Consider the following 13708-nt stretch of genomic DNA (forward strand, 5'->3'; position numbering starts at 1 on the left):
AGCCAGGCGCCACTCTGACATTCAGTTATTGCTTGTACTGAGATTTTTTAAAAAATGTCAGTCTGATACTGTTTTCACATATATCAATACTAATCAATTCACATATCCACAAATATTTTCAAGTACTTTTAAATATCAGATACTGTTAACAGCATGAGATAAAATGATGAAATAAACCAGGACCTTACTCTTGGAGAGAGCACAGTGTGTGTATTACATACAGTAATTATATAATATAAAGGCAGAGTTTTTCAAGAGAGCTAGCGGTATATGGGGGTGAGGCATGATGGCAACAGCTGTCTTAGGGAAATTCTTTCTGCAAAACTGTCATTTTAGCTCACAAGGAAATGAGGGAGAGTGAGGACATAATGGCTTAAAGGCCTTGGACAGCCAATGCATAAGGGAAGGGTCTGTCATCTGGGGAGATAATGAACAGACACAGGTAAGCCCTTACGAGTTTTCTCAGTGTCATGAGGCTACAAATTCTAAATGCAATGGAAATTAGAAACCGCTGGATGATACGAGAAGTAGAAATGCTGTTTTAAGTATGGCAGAGAAAGAAAAGACCCCCGGGTTGCAGGAGATGTCGTCATGGGAAGCTTTCTGCAACGAGAGTCTTGGGGAACTGAGGTCATGTGTGGATTTTAAGAGTTGCTGGGTCAGGGAAGGGTGTCGGCCTAGCATCTATCCAGAAGAGTGTAAGGCATGGAAAGTGAGCAGATTCTGGCCAATTAGACGGTGGGTGAAATGAAAAAGAATAAAGATGAATATTTCTGTCTCTATCACTATACTGTGAAATTCTCAGCAGCAGAGAAATAAATATCTTTGCTTATCTTTGTAGCAATAGAACCTAGAGAGGAACACCCATTCAAAACTCCCCAACGATAAAAGATATGAATGTTTCACAAAAAAATAGCTCAAGGACTAGGGTTTGAATTGTGTCTCTAGAATCTACTATCTCCCACTGGAGCGACCCTGGGCCAGTACCTTGCCTTCTCAGAATCTCACCTCCGTCGGCATTCAAGAACAAGTATCTGCCATCTTCCAAGGACTAATCCCTCACGTGAGCAAAGACAAGATCAAGATGTTTGCCAGTGTGAAAAGGCACACAAGTTTGCTTTTCATATATTCTTTATGAAATAAGAAGAGAGAATATTCTCCAACACCACAGCACGGATACACATCTAAGTAAGATGCTGTATTAAATCGAGTTAAGACCTCTGTCCTAGATATCCATCTAGTGGGAAAGATATAAGCAATGGGGGTATTTAACATCAAATAGCATCTACAGAAGAAGGGGAATATTGCAAAAGTAAACTAAGCTACGCTATGTAAACTCTCTTTCTAAATTGTAAAGCAGCCTACAAGCCTATACGTAATGTCTAGGTCGTTATGTTAGGACTGAAGTGTCTTCTCCCCAAATCTGTATGTAGAAGCCTCAACCCCCAATGTGAGTGTATTTGGAGACAGGACCTGTAAGGAGATAAGAAAGGTTACATGGGGTTACCCGGGGGGGGCGGGGCTTCATTTAATTTTTTTAATGTTTATTTTTGAGAGAGAGACAGACAGAATACAAGCAGGGGAGGGGAAGAGAGAGAGGGAGACACAGAATCCGAAGCAGGCTCCAGGCTCTGAGCTGTCAGCACAGAGCCCGACGCGGGGCTCGAACCCACGGACCGGGAGATCACGACCTGAGCCAAAGTTGGATGCTCCACTGACTGAGCCACCCAGGCATCCCAATTTAATAGGACTGGTGTCCTTATAAAAAGATGAAGAAATACCAGAGATTTCTTTCTGTCTCCCCATCTCTCTGTGTCTCCAAACATATACAAAAAGGGCCATGTGAGGACTCAGAATGAAGTCACTCTTTATAAGTTAGGAAGAAAGATCTCACCAGACACCGATCCTGAAGGCACATCGATCTTGGACTTGTCGCCCCCAGAACTGTGAAAAACACATTTCTGTTGTTTAAGACTTTCCGCCTGTGGTATTCTGTTATGGCAGTCCCAGCAGACGAATATACCATGTCCTTGTCTGTCTCTGTCTCTATCTGCATCTATATGTGTATCACTATCTGGCTGTCTATATCTGTATTCCTGGATTCCTGACTCTAAATCTGTGTATTTTCCAACTTTCTAGAAACTTTTAAAACTTGTTTCCACTTTTACAAGGCCTAGCTTGTGTGCTCTCGTGAGAGCTGCATGAGTTAAGGTGATAGGCCACGGACCGTGTGCCTGTTAGTTGCGTGGACGCTATTCTGCAGGTGATCGAGCTGATCAAATCCAGGAAGGGTGGAGTGATAATGTGTCAGCAGGATGAAAACCCGAGGGCGGGTAGTTCCTGGTGCCCAGTTGAAGAAAGCACAGCTTGCCATTCCGATGGATTTATGGGCAGTGGTCAATACTCGTGATAAGTTGTAAGGGTCTCTAAGGTTGAAAAGCAAAGCCTTAACTTGGCATCTTGGCTTGGAAACTGGAAATCTGTATCCATGTTGTTAATGGGAGTGCTTGGGCATGATGTTGCAAATAGTGTTCTCAAAGTGCAGGCACTGAACCCCCACCAGAGTCATTCGGGGTTGTTGTAACATGCAGACAAGCTTACTGCATCAGAATCCTTGGGGGCGCTGGGTGGCTCAGTTGGTTGCAGCTCAGGTCATGTTCTCTGGATTCATGGGTTCGAGCCCCATGTCAGGCTCTGTGCTGACAGCTCAGAGCCCGAAGCCTGCTTCGGATTCTGTGTCTCCCTCTCTCTCTGCCCCTCCCTGCTCTCTCTCTCTCTCTCTCTCTCAAAAATAAATAAACATTAAAAAAGCAAATTAAAGAAAAGGGATATGGCAAAATATACATTATGGTTAAGTAAAATGGTTGTATTTTGAATGTAATATACACTACATTTTTATAGTATGTCTTCTATTAAAAATAGAAGCTTCTATTAAAGCTTCTATTAAAAATATAAGATGAAATGAATAGATGTTCAAAAAAAAAAAAAAAAAAAGAAGACCTGAGAGAGAATGCATCACCAACATATTTGCACTGCAAGAAATGTGGGGGAGTTCTCCAGGAAGAAGGAAAGAAAAGCATAAAGATTTGGTTCTACTGAAAGAAAGAATACAAGAAATGGTAATTATGTAAGTAAACATAAGAGACAGCTGCTAAGTTTTAAGAATTTCTTTATTTTTTTTAAATATGAAATTTATTGTCAAATTGGTTTCCATACAACACCCAGTGCTCATCCCAACAGGTGCCTTTCTCCATGCCCATCACCCACCCTCCTCTCCCTCCCACCCCCCCCCCCCCCCATCAACCCTCAGATTGTTCTTGGTTTTTAAGAGTCTCTTATGGTTTGGCTCCCTCCCTCTCTAACTTTTATTTTCCCCTTCCCTTCCCCCATGGTCTTCTGTTAAGTTTCTCAGGATCCACATAAGAGTGAAAATATATGGTATCTGTCTTTGTATGACTTATTTCACTTAGCACGACACCCTCCAGTTCCATCCCTATTCCATTCTTTCTAAAACATAGTTTACTGATTGTTTTAAAAATGTATGACAAAGGCCAGGAGGAGAGAAATAGATGTGAATTGTTGCTTCTTAAACCATATGCCCCAGTGTCATCTTATGTGAAAATAGATCGTGACAGCTTAAAGATTTATACTGAAAAGTCAGAGCTATAACTTTTAAGTAAGCATTTGTAAAAGATAAAAGAAATTTCTAACAGGCTAACGATGGAGAAAAACTATAGTCAAAAAAATTCTCAGTACAGAAATAAAGTAGAAAAGGGGGGGAAGGGCAAAATACTCTAGGTAAATAAAACTTAGGTGAAACTAAATTAATTAAATTAAACGGTTCAAACATTTCAAGTACAAAGGCCCCACTTTTCACAGTACGTGAAGACTGAGACCCAACTATATGTAGATGACCCGAAATCCTTTTTAATATAAAGACACTGAGAGGTAGAAAAGAAGTAAAGAAAGCGATGGACAGAGGTAAATCACAGAAAAACTAATCAAAGAAACAGAGTGGCTATGGATGCCAGACAAAGTATATTTCAGAGCAAGAAATATTGCCAGGTTTGAGAAGGTCATTTCATAATGATGAAGAGGCCAATATTTCAAGAGGATATTCTTAATACATTAACACCTAATAATAGAGGTTTGAAATACATGAAGTAAAAATAACTGATAACAAAGGGGAAAAAATAGACAGGGACGCCTGGGGGCTCAGTCGGTTAAGCCTCTGAGTCTTGATATCGGCTCAGGTCATGATCTCAGGGTTCGTGAGAGGTAAGGTCTATACAGACAGAAGGGAGCCTGCTTGGGATTTTCTCTCTCCCTCTGTCTCTGCCCTTCACCCACTCTCTTTCTCTCTCTCACAAAAGTAACTAAAATAAAATTAAAAAAGGAGGGCACTATTGTTTTTAAACCATTTTTCTGCAGAAGTAGCTGAATCAGGCTTAATCCTACGTTGAAGGGAACGCACGTGCTGAAGGTGTATGCATTATCGAAGTTCATTATTCCCCAGCAATTTTTGGTGACAGAACAAAGAAATAAAAATATTTTAATAAGATTTATAAGATGCACATGTGTGTATATATATACACATACATATATGTATATATGTATATGTATATAATACATATATACATACACATATGTATATGTATACATATGTATACATATATGTATACATATGTGTATATGTATACATATGTGTATATATGTATATATATTTATGTATATATATGTATATGTATATATAATATATAATATATACACATACATACATATATATATGTATATATGTATATGTATATGTATATATATATGTATATATGTATACATACATATATATGTATGTATACATATATACATATACATACATATGTATATACATACATACATATGTATATATATTTATGTGTATATATATGTATATGTATATATATAATATATACATATATATGTATATATAATATATACATATACATACATATATAATATATACATATACATACATATAAATATATACATACATATAAATATATAATACATACATATACATACATGTGTGTGTGTGTGTATATATATATATATATATATATATATATATATAATAAAGCTCCTGTGTCCTGTTGAAATTTGTGTGGCAGGATTCTCCTTAAATACTTCCTCCTCCTGCGGCACCTGGGGGCTCAGTCTGCTGGGCTTCTGACTTCGGCTCAGATCATGATCTCATGGTTTGTGAGATGGAACCCCGTCAGCTGTGCTGATAGCTCGGAGCCTGGAGCCTGCTTTGGATTCTGTTTCCCTCTTGCTCTCTCTGTTCCTCCTCTGCTCACACTCGGTGTCTCTCTCTCTTTCAAAAAAATACATAAATAAAACATTAACATCCCCTTATTTTCACCCCCAGGTCTCCTTTTCTTTACAGGAAACTTTGGTAAGATAAAAAGAAGCAGGCTTCTCCTAAAATAGAAATGCACCTGAGTCTCTGTGTTGTAGTCCTGAATCTAATGTAACATTGTACTCATAACAAGAAAGAAAGAAACTGTACTCATAACAAGAAAGAAAGAAAGAAAGAAAGAAAGAAAGAAAGAAAGAAAGAAAAGAAAAGAAAGGAAGGGAAAAGAAAAAAGAAAAGAAAGGAAAAGAACAGAAAGGAAAAGAAAAGAAAGAAAAGAAAATAACACCAGACTCCTCGCTTTCTCTTCCACCATGTCAGTTGCTGGTTTGCAGCCTTTTGCAGCCATGCCATAACAGGTGAGCCCCACATACAAAGCAGGTAAGCTGAAGCGAAGTGTGTGATTTGGAGAGGCTGGGGGAGCCGGGAAGGGGTCAGAGGAAGGCAGGAACTCACCCCCACCTTCTCCCTCTCTGCAGGCACAATGCTCTCTGAAGCCTCCAGTTTATTTTTGCTTTTTAATGTTTATTTTTGAGAGACAGAACAAGCAGGGAGGGGCAGAGAGAGAGGGAGACAGAGGATCCCAAGATCTCTCCTGTGATCTCCACACTGACAGCAGAGAGCCGATGTGGGGCTTGAACTAGTGAACCACCAGATCATGGCCCGAGCTGAAGTCGCACACTTAACTGACTGAGCCACCTAGGCACCCCTGAAGCCTCCAGTTTTTAAAGAGTAGGTCTGAAGTCGAATGTCTGCCCTCAGGACTGTCCTCAGGTCTCATCTGTCTGTATCCTTGGCTCCGCACGTGTCCAACAAGCTTCCATACAACATACTTCTTCCAGCCAACACAGTCCTGGCTTTCTGATTTTTATCTCTGGGCAGGGGCAGCCCTCCCTAAGACTCTCGGTCAGCGGTGGGCCTCAGACCAGCAGGCACCAGGCTCCTGGGGACACCGGCACGGCTCAAGAACGAGCTTCAGGTTGTTTACAAAGGGCCCGGGACACCTGAGGACCAGTCCCTGGCTGGTCTTGGAAGAGCCCCAAAGCTGCAGGTGTTTATGATTGGTTACAGGATGATGCTTCGATATGATTGCAGTGAAAAAAGAAATAAAGAGCTGTAGTGAAAACCCTTTCTAATCTTCGGTTTACAAACTTGTTAGGGGTGCACAGGGTCATCAGGAAAGGTAAAAATTGATGACCTCCAATCTGCCTTTGAAATGTCAGCTCCCCAGCGATGACCCCTACCTGGACCTCCCCTGCACCTCCCCACCCTGATTCTGCACTCCCCCCCATCATTCCCGTCTTGTGGGGTGGGCTTTATAATTATTGGCGTGGGGAGTTCTGTTTGATATGGTATTTCTGGAAGTCTGATCTCCAGTTACTAATTTATCTCAGTATAACTACTACTTGTACTGTATCTGCAGTAATAATCATAAATACAAAACTAAGGTGCAACAGAGAAGTGTTTATCGAGGGGTTTGGTGTGCTAACAGTTTATCGGAAATGACCAAAATGCGTAAATCTGAGATAATGTGTAAGTAAATATTTGCACATAGCCTCAAGTAATAGTCATTAGGACAATGTTTGCAAATCATTTGCAAAATGTGTTTTATTACTATTCCAGGAAGGGAAAGACGGAATGAGACCAACCGAAGTTGAGTGGCACTGTAAAAAGTGTATACGGAAGACAGAATGATATGAACATTTAATCTAGGACAGGCTAATAATAATGGGATTTTTGCCAATACGTTAAATTTTAATTTTATCTCCTCAATGTTCACATCAAAGTTTTGCTTTAAAAATTTGAAAAATAAAACAGCATTTAATTAGAAAATATGTTTAAAAATAAATCAGAAGGAATTGCCTGAGAACATATAATGAGCATGGCTTTTACTATTCTCCTTTATTTATTTTTAAATGTTTATTTTTGAGAGAGTGAGTGAGAGAGTGCACACCAGTGAGGGAGGGGAAGGCGGGGGTAGGGGTGCAGAGGGTCTAAAGCCGGCTCTGTGCTGAAGGCAGAGAGCCCAACACGGGACTCGAACTCACAAACTGTGAGATTATGACCTGAGCCAAAGTCGGATACTTAACTGACTGAGCCACCCAGGTGCCCTCTTTAATTTTTAACTGTGAAAAAAATTGTTTTAAAAGTCTTTTAATAATTAAACAATAAGTCTGCCAATAAGTGTTTCTGAGGTATAATTGATTTGTTTGCAGTCTGCCAAGGATCAATCACATGGGTAGGGCTCAGTTCTCATGATGCCCAGGAGTGAAAAGCATTCTCTGCTAGAAATATCTTCAGTCATACAGTATTTTGATATGATTCTTAACACACTATATTTTTCTTCACTTATTTTTTAAAGGTGTCCATCAGTCATGCCATTGCATGTGGAGGGAGGGAGGGAGGTTATTTTCAAAGCATTTCTGACTCATAAGGAAATCTTTCAAGCATTTACACCTTTAGAAAACATGTTTACCCAAATATTATTACTAGAATGATAACTATCAAGCAAGAAAATCATGTAATAAAATAATTACTTTAAGCATCAAAGTTTTATAAGACTCTACAGAGCATACTCATGCAGAGTTCAGGAATCTTGAAAGAATCTTCTGTTAACAAATTACGTTTGCAAGAACAATTTCTTTTCCTTTTTTTTTGGTTTTGCATCCAAATACCTGTCCCAGCTGTGAACTTGTTTTTCACTCTCTTTAAAATTTAAATTTATCATTTATAAATTAAACTGTAGGAATGCCCTGATACCATCAATAAAGTTGTTTATTCACTGAGCCTCTTATCTTTCCAGGCAAAGATTTTATACATGTTGAATTATATTTGTTTTTTAATTGAGATATAAGTGACATATAACGTATTAGTTCCGGGTAAACAGCATAAGGATTCGATATTTGTATACATTGTGAAATCCTCACCAAACTAAGTCTAGTTAATACGTATCTCCACACATAGTTGACGTTTTTCTTGTGATGAGGAGTTTTAAGGTCTACTCTCTTCGCAACTTTCAAATATGCAGTACAGTGCTATTAACTATAGGCACCATGCTATATGTTACATCCCCGTGACTTATTTATTTTATAACTGGAAGTTTGTACCTTCTGACACCCTTATATATTTTTTTGTGTGACTGAGAATAATATGTAATAGAAGTTATCGGAAGTCCAAGACTTAAGCTTTAGCAACACCAAAACTGGCAGCTATCACATTTGGAAAATCCCTTGTTTTAATGCGCCCTTCTGACTCTTGATAGAAGTAGGAAGTCAGCTCCAGGCAATTCTGCAGGCAGGGCTCCAAGAAACTTAATGCCCCACCTCTTTCTCCTGCCTTTCTCTGATCTCCTGCAAAAACTCCCCCCTAACCCACCCTACTAGAGCGCTAAGGAACAAGGAATACAGGTCATATGATGAATACAATGCAGGGTGAAGGGTGGAGAGTTGATTTTGTAAGAACCAATGGAGGAGTTTCATTTGAACCATTTGGCACAGATACATGCCCCAAGTTTCATGTTAATCTTTCGTTCCGAGTTTGGTGGGTCCACCTAGTCACACACATGGCTCAGGAAGCATAGGCCAGCCTTCCCTAAACTCGTGAGGGGAGGGCTTACTGCCCTGGAGAAGATGACTTGGAGGGTGACGGGATGTGTGCTTCCTACGAGCAATCGAAGCCCAAGAAAGTGGAGAAGGAAGCGGATGATCTAGGGAAGTTTAATGTCTTTTCCCGGACCCACCAAACGCGCCATACTTTTTCCTCCTAAAGAGGGGGTGGGAGGGCAGGAAATAGAGGGTCCTGATCACTGAACCTGATCACTGAACCATACACGAAAACCTGAGTTGTAAAGGAATGGACCCTCTTTGTGGACATCAGGTAATCTGTGCGTGGGGTTATACTGTGTGCTGATATCCAGCCCCCCTCCTCTTTCTTTCACCTGATGATTGTAGCGTCTCTCGACCAGCCTTGCCCTAGACAGGTATTTCCTTAAGGATGGAAAAACCGTACATTCCACTGCTGTCATCCGACGCTCCTACATTCGTTAGCCATCATTCTCATCAGCCGGTGCTACTTGGATTCCACAGATAAAGACTTTTTCCTTCCCCCTTTAATTACCAACTGTTAGATTACAGTGTTGGAACAATAGTCATCTCAAATAGCAACAAACCATTACTATTTTCTTTATATATTTTTTAAACATCATTAACATTTGAAAACTCCTGTAAGCAAGAGATTAACAAACCCTTTTCCCCTTCTGCAGGAGAAACTGACCCTTGGTTAACTTCTTGGCCGTTTTTCCCTGGAAACAGATAAAGACCGTAAGTTACCAAGTACCATTGCTTATAGTAAAAATTACCACTCATTGGGCAAATTGGGTCTAGCCAGGAAGAATAATGAGATACAAAGCCATATCTACCGGCTTCCCTGAGTGTGATCACTCCTGGGATTGAATCCTTCTGGAGCCCATGACACCTAGTCAAAAAAAGACACTCTCTTTTAGAAATATCTTCAATAATATAGGCTCTGAAGCTGTTCCAAGAGGTATCAGCTCCTGTAGGGAATGCGGCTCTTTGTACAAGGCAGCTGTCACACCCTGCCACATGGCTGTCATCTCACCGCACCCGAGCTATCTGATGTGTGGCTTCAAGAGCCTGACCAACAAGAAATGCGTGGGGTACCCTCCTGGCAAGCTCTGATTCCTGTTTTTATATTCTACTGACAGATCAGCCCCTCGTAAGGCCTATCGTAATCTGGCAAGTCTCAATGTCTAGTTTAACCAAAGAAGGCCCTTTACTGGGCACTGCGGGCTTTCCCTGTATTGTGACACTGTAAAATAGTCCGGCAAAGCCTTGTGTGTTCCCTGTCCAGCTAGAATTAGATTTTTCTGATAAACTCTGCTTCCTTTTGGTGGAGAAACAGATTTGGAAAAAGACAGGGGCTGCCACATTATTACTGTTTTCCTACTCGTTGAAATCAGCGTATCATGACTTCTAGAACTTTTCCATGAACACAAAAATATAATTTAAAGAATCTTGTGATTAATTGAATTGGTTAAGTTGAGCATAAGTTCTTTAGTATTATACTTGCAGCTTTTCTCTTTTATACTGATAGCATTAACATAATCACTTATTTGCTTAACCCTGCACTGTAACAGCAATTTCAATACAATAATACCGCTAATTCCATGAATAATCAGGCGACTGAATATATTGTGGGATTTCATGTGGCTGTTCTTTTGTTCCTTAATGTACTTCCCACTCAGTTGTCATAGACATGGTTTATAGACAGGTTTTAGATCACCAGAAACAATTCTTTCCTCCCTGTAGCTATTAATAAAATAATTTGAAATAGAAGTATGTTCCATTTTCAATCTGTGTTCAAATTCTCTTTTCTATATAATTCCATTTTTTTAAACAGCTGCATTTTTGTGTTTCAATATCAAAATGATATTTTATGATCAAAAAAGCCTCAACCTACTCCTTCCGCTGCCTATAATTAAGAATTGTATTCGTTTCTTTCTATTATTTTAGAAATTTCATTTTGTATAGTAAATATATGCTGTTATGTATATAGTCTATTCACACATATATCTTAATATCTTAATTTCTTCGTTTTATATAAAATATGTCATATTGCTATTGCGATTTTTAATATTTCCCATATAATTGGATTTGTTAGGATGCATGGAGTGAGGATTGTGTGCACAGAACAGGGCTTTGTAAAGTGTGGCCATTTCATGGACTGAGAATCATACAGGACGGAGTCTTCAAACAACTCCCGTGGAGCACATATCAGGGCTATAAAAGATGATCATAAAATTATTAATCAAGGGCACCTGGGTGACTCAGTTGGTTAAGCATCCGAATCTTCATTTCAACTCAGGTTGTGATCTCATGGTTCTTGAGTTTGAGCCCCGCATCGGGCTCTGTGCTGACAGCTCAGCACCTGCTTGGGATTCTCTCTCCCTCTCTCTACCTCTCTCTCTCTCTCTCTCTCTCTCTCTGTCACTCAAAAGGAAGGAAGGAAGGAAGGAAGGAAGGAAGGAAGGAAGGAAGGAAGGAAAAAAGAAAGACACTTAAAAAATATTAACCAAATAAAATTTGATTAAATAATTAAAATGTGTATATATGCAAGTATATATTTTTATATTTTATACTTGTAATTTTTAAAACTATTTCTTCACCCTCATTTTTAACGCTTATTCCAGACTGTGATGGCAGATAGTGTCCATCTTACACGCTGGAGCATGACCAATGCCTAACACATTTCCTTTACAAAAAAGGAATTTAATATATAATTGTCGAATGAATGAATGCAGCTTCCAGGAAGAGTCCATTTTAAACACAATTTGTAAAATATAAACAGGAAGAGAAGTTTCTGCAGTCTAATGTAGGTCGTAACTGGAAATAAAGTCATGATCCTCAGCTTTTCCAGCACCTAAACGTCATTTCCACCCGCCAGACATAAAGTGTGGACTTGCCTTTTGGGAATAATCACGTCAGCCCAGTTTCACATGACAGAGTAACATAGAGCAATTAAGTGTGTTGACTTTGAACTCAGATGGACAGCCATTTGATTCTTGGCTGTTGCTATGTGATAGTGAAGAATCCTGAGCAATTACTCCACAAACCCAATTAAAAATTATGAAGCACAGGTGCACCTGGGAGCCTCAGTCGGTTAAGCGTCCAACTCTTGGTTTTGGCTCAGGTCATGATCTCAAGGTTCGTGAGTTCCAGCCCTGCATTGGGCTCCAGGCTGACAGCGCAGAACCTGCTTGGGATTCAATCTCTTCCTCTTTCTCTGCCCCTACCCCCACTTGAGCTCTCTCTCTGTCTCAAAATAAATAAATAAGCTTTCAAAAAAAGAATTATGAGGCACAGATAATACATAACAATGTTTCTATAGATGTTATATCTAATTTGTTACACAAATTCTATTTACATATTTATGTATATTACGTGTTTTATTTATTTGTTTTTTAAAAATGTTTCTTTATTTATTTTGAGAGAGGGAGAGACCGTGCCTGCGCATAGGGGAGGGGCAGAGAGAGGGGGAGAGAGAATTCCACGCAGACTCCTCTCTGTCAGGGCAGAGCCTGACATGGGGCTCGATCTCCCAAATGGTGAGATCAGGACCTGAGTCAACTTCAAGAGTTGTATGTTTAACCAACTGAACCGCCCAGGTGCCCAGTAAGTGTTTTATTTATATTTATAAAGATGTTATATAGCATCTGCTATATTCTCTGTAGAAAAAGAGTCAGGTCCAGTAGGATATTGCCGAGGAGTGATGTGTGATGGAATCTGAGCATTTGGTCAATGTGTCAGGTTAATTAGAAGCTCAAGGAAGAAATGAACTGCTAACAGCCCAGTTGAAATTCCTGAATGCTCCCTGAGGTCATGGTGTGCAGGTTACTTGTAGGGACCCCCAGAAGTGAGATGACGAAAGTAGATATGGAGGTGTTAAACACATTTTCCCTGCTCTGGGCCTGTCACGTAACATGAATGATTCCTTCAATGAAAAAGAAGACCGTAGAATACTAGATTCCTTGGGAAAAAGAGCAGTCTCCTTGGACACATTTCGGCAAGTACCTAAGATCCTTTCCGTTCCATGCCCTGACTCTGTTGATACACCTTTGCCTCTCAAAATTTTTCTCAACGTTGCACTTTTTGCTTGTTGACAAAACTTCTTTCCTTTGATCAGAAGTTTAGAATTCCTGCATTCCCCCATTAATTCATGTCTTGTCTTGGAAAGGAATGTCTGCGAGAGCGTCAGTGTCATTCAGCTGGACGCCGTCAGCATCGACACACGTCGGCTCCTGCTGACTGTTTATTCTTCTCAGTGTGGGAGGTACAGGTATTGACTTTAAGTTTCAAGAAAAATGATTAGTTGGAATTCTGTTCAGTTGCTGGCACTTCTAATAAAGTATACCCTTAACATTTGCAGATTTAGAATTCCAAATTTTGTCTAATCATGGACCCATATGTCACATGATTTGCAATTTTGCTGAGGCATGAGGTTGAATCCCACTCACTCGAGAGGCTGGCAGTAACTCTCCAAGTGGTGAAAATTTCCTTTCTTGGTGAGAAACGATACCTAAGAGTAACCTAAACTAGTTGGAAATTTGGGGATACTTGAAGCTCTCTTGGTGAGTTGCCCAAGACATTTAAATGAGCTCTTCTATATTTGTGAGCAATTGTTATGAAAGAAAAAAACAATGGATTCGCCACGGAATAAAAATAAATTGCTGTTTGGCCTTAGGGCATTCAGTATGTCTGAGAGGCAGCAAGTCTTTGGGGAGGGAGACAGGGCTACAAA

General features: G+C 39.8%; 1 long non-coding RNA gene across 1 annotated transcript; it reads left to right on the plus strand.

The window, feature by feature from the left end:
• The first annotated feature begins 389 nt into the window (after positions 1-389).
• LOC131508439 (uncharacterized) lies at positions 390-13270 on the plus strand. Its single transcript, XR_009260017.1, has 4 exons — positions 390-442; positions 949-1063; positions 9654-9711; positions 13145-13270. It is a non-coding gene; the product is annotated as an uncharacterized LOC131508439 (long non-coding RNA).
• Positions 13271-13708: the final 438 nt, after the last annotated feature.

The sequence above is a fragment of the Neofelis nebulosa genome, chromosome 4 (assembly GCF_028018385.1).
Source record: "Neofelis nebulosa isolate mNeoNeb1 chromosome 4, mNeoNeb1.pri, whole genome shotgun sequence".
NCBI classification, from domain to species: Eukaryota; Metazoa; Chordata; class Mammalia; order Carnivora; family Felidae; genus Neofelis; species Neofelis nebulosa.